This window comes from Tachyglossus aculeatus, chromosome X2 (assembly GCF_015852505.1).
Source record: "Tachyglossus aculeatus isolate mTacAcu1 chromosome X2, mTacAcu1.pri, whole genome shotgun sequence".
Taxonomy (NCBI): Eukaryota; Metazoa; Chordata; class Mammalia; order Monotremata; family Tachyglossidae; genus Tachyglossus; species Tachyglossus aculeatus.
In genome coordinates, this window is record NC_052100.1 from 24,626,336 (window position 1) to 24,634,773 (window position 8,438).

General features: G+C 41.0%; 1 non-coding gene across 1 annotated transcript; it reads right to left on the reverse strand.

The window, feature by feature from the left end:
• Positions 1 to 7,750: 7,750 nt before the first annotated feature.
• On the reverse strand, positions 7,751 to 7,889 carry LOC119949757. The gene has a single exon (XR_005457294.1). It is a non-coding gene; the product is annotated as a small nucleolar RNA SNORA7 (small nucleolar RNA).
• Positions 7,890 to 8,438: the final 549 nt, after the last annotated feature.

Consider the following 8,438-nt stretch of genomic DNA (forward strand, 5'->3'; position numbering starts at 1 on the left):
CCCTGGCATTTGCAATTTCTTTCAACCCAAGAAAATGAGATGACTTGAAGTGGCTACCTGTGGCTAGAGGACCATATTTTATTGTGGTTTTAATTGTTCAAACAAGAAAACATTTGTTGATGTTATTTCTGTTGAGTTTCCATGTGCTTTGGTTTTGTTAGAGAAGCTTTGTCGTTTGGGTCATGCCCAATTTGTAATCTGATTGGTTCTTAATGCTACAGAGTCATTTGGTCTCATTGCTGGAAGAAGAAGAATGCTTTGGAAATTAGAAAATGTCCCAAAGTAAACTCCCTGAAAACTCTTGCACAACAAAATCTGGTGTGGAGTAATTTTCTTCTTGTTTTTCATTTTCCTTTGTTATTAGTTTCTGCTCCTTTGAATGACTAATCACCTTGCATAAGACAAAAATCCTCTTACAATTAAGCAATGCAGTTGAAAGTACTGGTGTCAGCTCTGAAGTAATGTTGTTCATTTTAAAGCCTAATGAATGTGAAATTATTCATATTTATTTACCAAATAATTGTGTTATCCCACATACATTTTGATTTCAGATATGCGTGAGAAATACTTATCCAGGAGAATACAATTATGGTGAGATATGAATCCAGATACTTGGAATTTCATTTAACTGGAATTGAATAAAACTGCATAATCAGTAAAATCCTTTAGTGTTAATTAGAATACTGATCAATGTTTAAATGAGTAATAGCAACATATTTTCCTTTTATCATCATATACAATATTTATTAGGTGTACACGTGGGCCTGACTGTGTCCTCGGGATAGACATCAAACACACAGATACATAGAGAGGGATTTTATTTAAACCCAAGGGAGTGGATTAAAAGAAGTTTCATTTATTTTTCTTATTTTGGGGATTTATAGTTATATTAGTAGCTCTATTAAACTCTTGGGAGCTGAAGAATGGTATCAGCGGAATCAGTTAAAAGGAAAAGAAGAATAGTAGAAAAAACAATTAGGAGGTGAGCTCCCTTCTAGACTGGAAGCTCCTTGCGGGAAGGAATCATGTCTGCCTACTCCATTCATTCAATTGTATTTATTGAACGTTTACTGTGTGCAGAGCATACTGTACTCTTCCAAGTGCTGAGTACACTGTTTTGCAGGCAGTAAGCACTCAGTGAATATCACTGATTGATTGATTAAACAAGCATATAAATATGCTGTTAGCCCTTACCGCTGCCGGAAGAGTTGCATTTTGTGCAGCCATCTATATGTACACATGTAATGTTGAGATGATTATTCATCATTTTCATCCTGACATTCTTACTATTTCCTGTTCCATCTTTGTTCTCCTTCTGCTTCTACTTCTTTTTGTTTGTCTCCACCGTTAGATGGTAAAACTTCCTTGAAGGCAGGGAACATATGTCTAACCTTTTTATAATAATAATAATACGAATAGTGGTAACAATGCTAATGCTCATGATAATATTTATGGTATTTGTTAAGTATTTACTACATACCAAGTGCTTGAGTAGATACAGTACAAACAGATGTATGCAGTCTCTGTCCCACATGAGGTTCACAAACGAAGGGGTGGGAAGAACAGATGTGTAAACCCCATTTACAGATGAAGAAGCTGAAGCACAGAAAAGTCAAATGTCTTTCCCAGAGTCAAACAACAGGAGAATGGCAGAACTGGGATTATGACCCAGATCATTTTACTCCCAGCCTTGTGTTCTTTTAAAATAGGCTACGTATGCTCTTCCAAATACGTAGTACAGTGTTTTGCACTTGGCTGCTCAATAAATACCACTGATTGACTGATTTCTCTGTTTTCTAGTGTGAATCCTGGTTCCAAAGATTGTTCTGGGATCCTGGACTGATGCATTCCCTGCTATCTATCCCAAGGATTTAACCTCTGACCTAGGACAGGAGTGGGTAGCCCCATTAGACACTTTCCAACTGCAGTCTCCCGTGCCCCACCTAATTTCTAAATAGCTAAAGCCCATTACAGTGCGGTAACAAACCTGGGGTGGAAACAAATATATGCAGCTCAAGTGAATCAGCCACTGGCACGCCTCCCCACACTTTCAATCTGAGTCACGCTTGTTGAGTTCAGCCTTAAAGCACAGGTTCAGACCAGCCCCCTCTTCAGTGCTTCTACTGGAAAATAAGAATAATGTGGCAATGCTAACACTTTTACAATAACTCATAATCAAAGAAAGAAGTGTTGGTATGCGATTTTCAAAGACTTTGGTTTGCTAGCCTAAGGTACATGAGAAAGCTTTGGGAATATTAAAAGCGCTATACAAATTTAAGGTATTATTAGGTTATTCTTATTCTTACTCATATCATTAATAAGAAGAAAAATAAGAGTTTAGTCTTACTATTAATGGCAATAAAAATGTATTCTTATTGCTAATGATAATAAGAGTAAAAAATCAGCCTGGCCCACTTCCTTTTTAGGATCTTCCTAATTCATTCATTCATTCAGTCAGTCATATTTATTGAGCGCTTACTTTGTGCAGAGCACTGTACTAAGCGCTTGGGAAGTACAAGTTGGCAACATATAGAGATGGTCCTATGCAACAACGGGCTCACAGTCTAGAAGGGGGAGACGGACAACAAAACAAAACACCTAACAATTCACTTTACACACCCCGTAGCATAAAAATTGTTTTTTCTACCTTCTAAACCCCTGCCACCTGGTTTTCTTTTTGTCTACTGGTATGCCTTCTGGTTAGTTGTATTTGGTCTGGCTACTGTTTTGAATTGTGAGGTCTTTGATGTTCTTGAATTACATGTCCCCATAGTGCCTCACGTTCTGCACAGAGTGAGTGCTCAGTCAATATGGTTGACTACACAGGTCAAGGCCATTTGAGAGGACACATTAGGGTAAGCATTCCAGGTTCTTGGTGCTGATAGATTGAAGGTTTGAAGCCCAGGTTCTCTCACCTCTTTCATTATTGGTAAAGTTAATCATGATTATTATAATTGAGGCATTTGTTAATCATCAGTGGTATTTATTGAGACCTTAGAGAAGCAGCATGGCTCAGTGGAAAGAGCAGGGGCTTTGGAGTCAGAGGTCATGGGTTCAAATCCTGGCTCCGCCACCTGTCAGCTGTGTAACTTTGGGCAAGTCACTTCACTTCTCTAGGCTTCAGTGACATCATCTGTAAAATGGGGATTAAAACTGTGAGCCCCACGTGGGACAACCTGATCACCTTGTATCCTCCCCACTGCTTAGAACAGTGCTTTGCATATAGTAAGTGCTTAATAAATGCCATCATTATTATTATTATTACTGTGTGTAGAGCACCTAACTATTGAGAGTGTACAACAGAGGTGATACATGTGTTCTTTGCCCACAACAAGCTTAAGGGGGACTTAAAGAGGACTAGAGAGGAACTGTTAAGTGCTTATTCCAAGCCCTGAACTGTGTTGGGTAGGGACTATCTCTATATGTTGCTGAACTGTACTTTCCAAGCGCCTAGTACAGTGCTCTGCACACGGTAAGTGCTCAATAAATACAATTGAATGAATGAGTAATAATAATGATGGTATTTGTTAAGCACTTACTATGTGCAAAGCACTGTTCCAAGCACTGGGGAGGTTACAAGGTGATCAGTTTGTCCCACGTGGGGCTCACAGTCTCAATCCCCATTTTACAGACGAGGTAATTAGGGCACAGAGAAGTTAAGTGACTTGCCCAAAGTCACACGGCCGACCATTGGCAAAGTCGGGATTTGAATCCATGACCTCTGACTCCAAAGCCCGGGCTCTTTCCACTGAGCCATGCTGCTTCTCATACTGGGGTAGATACCAGATAAGCAGATCAAACCCAATCCCCGTCACCCCTGGGGCTCAAAATCTAAGTAGAGGGAAGATCAGGGAGAACAGTTGCTGATACTGGCTTCTCCAGCCTTTTGAGTTTATCTCTTCTGATAGTCTCCTTTTCACAATAACCTTATAAAATAGGAAAGAAAAGAGTAATTTAATCCCCATTCTTTCAAATGGCGAAACTGATGGGTGACCTAAGGATAAGAACCTAACAACATCTGAAGTGCCAAACAATCGTTACCCAATAGAGTCAGAAAGGGAAACTGTCTCTGCCCAGTGATTTACACCAAATAAAATATTGCTTCATATATGCCCTCAGCCTAAAAGCAGTCAGGGAGGCCTAATGAGAATTAAGCTGTATGCCTAAAAGAAAGCTGATAAACCCAAACCCTCCTTTTCTTTTCCTTTTTTGTTTCATTAGATGCTCTGTTTGTGGAAAAACTCAAAATGTTTGTTGCAGGCCAATGTTTGTGTTGGCACTAAAAAAAATTGACAACAATTTAGCAACTAATGACTTCACATTACAAACCTGATCATCGCATGATTTAAACTACTCCACCAAGAATTAGCTAAACCAATCATCGTAATCTAATCCTCTTCCTGACCCTGGCCCCAAACCTAACTTTTGGCTGAGTGTAATTTTTCAGTTACTGAATTGGTCAGTGATTAAACTTCAATTTCTGGCAATTTGATGGAAGGCACTTGTTTGACCATGCCTTTATAATGATTTTTTATTGGTTAGTAAAGATGGAGCCAGTTCATGCAAATTTTGTTGATGAAAGACAGCTTTTGTGGGTCTGGTGACTTCTGAGAACTTGGCACCTTTGCGAAGCCCCATGAAGGTATATTATCTGCAGTCTCAACATAAAAACGGATCGTGTGGTTATGAAGAAAACATTAGGAAAATAAGAGAATTAATGTAGAGTTGGTATAGAGTCATTTAGAGAGTGGAGAGGATGTAGACAGAGTCCTGCCTTCTACAAACCGAGATGCATAATGACAATCGCTTTTCTAAACCAATAGATGCATAAAGTAAGTATGGGATCTGGCCCCCACGGAGGGCAGGAACCTGGAACGGCCCCACCCCGCCGTGTACCTCCCCCTGTGGACTAGAAGCTCGTTGTGGGCAGGCTACCAGCTCTGTTGGATCGTACTCTCCCAAGGGCTTAGCACAGTGCTCAACACAGAGTAAATACCGTTGATTGATTGGTGTCTGGCCTTTTCCTGCAGGGTAATGAGCCAACCCCCTCTTTGAATTCCAGATTAATGTCTTTAAGGATCCTGTCGCTGAGCCAAACAAAAGGTCAAAGAAAGGTCATTCGTCTCTACATCGGACTCCCAATGGGAACTTTGTCACGCTCGAAGAAGGAAAGGGAGACCTCGAGGAATGTGGACACGTATGTATTCATACGGGATGATTTTCTGTGCCCAGGTTTCCATTTTGTTTACGTGAAGATTCTGCGTGGGGATGTTTAGGGCTCCCTGCCAGAATAAAGCAAGGTCAGATGTCTTAGGAATTTAAGGTGACCCACATTAGTGGAAATATCCGGTTTTTAAACAGAGTTTTTCATCACTTTGTTTTCTCTCTCTCCTTCCCTTTCTCTGGCTCTTGTCTTTCTTCTGGACCAGCAGTTCCCATCATCATGATTTCCTCCTCATTCCCCTTCCCCTTTTCCCCGTCCTCCCTCCCACCCCCTTGCTCCTTTCCCTCTACTGGGTCTGGGCCCCAACTTGTACTTCCCAAGCGCTTAGTACAGTGCTCTGCACACAGTAAGCGCTCAATAAATACAATTGAATGAATAAAGTACATTGACGCGAGCAATGGAAATGAAATGAAATTCTTAGAACAAGGACTCAACTGGTGAGATCATGGAGGTCAGTGATCATGTCTAATCACTTTACTGTACTCTCCTAAGTGCTTAGTACAGTGCTCTGCTCAAAGTAAGTGTTCAATAAACACTATTGACTGACTGATGGATAAGTCCTGCTCTCTCTGGCCAGGACCCTGCATTAATTCCCACTCTTGTAATACAGTCAAAATCCTGTTTTACATTTCATCCTTTTGGTTCTCTTAAATATCTACTCTCATTTGACTAATCCCTCAGAAGCTATCAGTAGTAGAATCCACTTAACTATGTAAACACATGCACAAGTATCCTTGAGGCTGAATACATTATGGAAGGAGAATCGTCAATCTAGCTCTCCCATTTCCACCTGTTGTACAGCTTGTGTCTCCAGCTTCTTGAACTAATGACTTGTGTCGGGGATCTCTAGGTTCTAAGTAAATATCAAAGCTTTTTTCCACCTTTCTGATGGCTATTGAAGTGATGTCACCAGACCAAAGGAGATGTTTTTGAAGCAGGTGAGACAAAGAAACGTTCCACCGAAACGAAACAAAAATCAAACCCCGCAAACCAAAAATCAACAGTCACCACTTAGAATTACTCCAATTAAGAATCAAGTCCAACTGTTAGTTCTAATATGGAATCACTAGATTATATAACCACAGGTAAAAGCCATGAAATGTGAGGTGAGCTGTTTGAACACTCTATGAGTTTTCCCTGAAGATCAAGAGAGAATTATATACCCCAGGTGTTTCTGTAATTGCTGAACAGTAGAAATAAATCATGTTTAATGGGCCTTAAACTCCCCCTCCACCTATGTAAGATGGTGGTCTAGTTTTCATGCCAAAGGGGGCAGTCAGCCTGAGTAAAAATAGTCTAAAACAGGAACCTTAGGTTTCTTGAAGCTCTGCTATTGATTTGTTGCGTGCCTGAACAATAATTTAACCTGAACATGGCAATGGACCCAGTGTGTCTGACATGTTTCAGGTTTTTGGTGAGAAGTAAATGATAAATCCTCCTTAAGCCTGTTGAAAACTATGAAATCCCAGATCACAGGAAGTGTGTGAGGTTTTCAAAACTACTCTGTCCTGGATAAATCTGGATGGCATATTCAAGATAAATTGAAAGGTAAGCATTTACTAATAATTGTGGTTGTTAATTGCTTACTATACACCAAACATTGGAGTAGGTACAAGATAATCCGGTCAGATACAATCCCTGTGCCACACACAGAATGGATAATAGGATTTTAATACCTATTTTACAAATGTGGAAACTGAGGCACAGATCATTTAAGTCACTTGACCAAGGAAACACAGTGGACAAGTGGCAGAACCAGGATTAGAGCCTAAGTCTTCTGTTTCTCGTGCCCATGGTCTTTTTATGAGGTCATGTTGCTTGACAGTGTTTCACTTGAACCTGAATAATTTTGATTAGAACTGTCCCGGCACCAGAATTGGACAGTTTAAAATTCCGGGGAGTCTTGGTCAGAGGCCCAGGGTACCCTAGGCCAGAGAGGGGGATAATTCAAGCACATGGGTCACATCTGGCCATCCAGGCTAGGGTATTAGGTACACAACTATGTCCATTAAAAGTGAACGTGTATATGTATGTGTTGTATCTTGTCTTAGAGAAGCAGCGTGGCTCAGTGGAAAGAGCACGGGCTTTGGAGTCAGAGGTCATGGGTTCAAATCCTGGCTCCACCACTTAGCTGTGTGACTTTGGGCAAGTCACTTAACTTCTCTGTGCCTCAGTTACCTCATCTGTAAAATGGGGATGAAGACTGTGAGCCCCCTGTGGAACAACCTGATCACGTTGTAACCTCCCCAGTGCTTAGAACAGTGCTTTGCACATACTAAGTGCTTAATAAATGCCATCATCATTATTATTGTGCTGTTGGGTCGCTTCCTACCCCTAGCGACTCCATGGACACATCTCTCACCGAATGCTTCACTCTCCATCTGCAATTGTTCTGGTTGTGTATCCTTAGAGTTTCCTGGGTAAAAATACAGAAGTGGTTTACCATTGCCTTCTTCCAAGAAGTAAACTTGAGTCTCCAACCATGACTCTCGCCCACGCCACTGCTGCCCAGCAAGGTGAGTTTTGACTTGTAGCAGATTGCCTTCCTCTCACTAGCCACTGCCCAAGCTAGGAATGGAATGGGTAGACCTCTGCTTGACTCTCCCTCCCGCAACCGAAGCTGGTAAAAGTATTGGAAACTCTCCAGATGCTATCCTGAGAGGGGAGTATGTAGTATAGGTATATGTAGTCTTACATATCATTTTACACAGGAATACTGGTATCAGGTTTTCAGTGTTTTACACTGTAAGTCAATTATAGTTGAGTGCTTACTGTGTGCAGAACACTGTACTAAGCGCTTGGGAGAGTACAATATTACAATGAGACACATTTACATTGGTGTGACAATCCCTTGAAGGTTATACTTTATACAATAAATGCCATAATCATTTCACTGAAAGACACTGTGAACACCAACATTTTGTGGGTGGGGCCCTCATCTGTTTACTAAGACTCAGTAAGTGTCCTCCAGACCACTTAATTGTTCGGTCCTGATCTGCATTCATACCTCTCGACTGTGAGCTCGTTGTGGGCAGGGAATGTCTCTCTTTTTTGCTATATTGTACTTTCTCAATTGCTTAGTACAGTGCTCTGCACCCAGTAAGCACTCAATAAATACGACTGAATTGAATCCCTTCCTGGCATGCCTAGGGCTTTAGTAGAGCTGGAGTTGTTTGGGCCTAGTGGAGGGGATGAAGAGAGAGGCCTAGAAGGG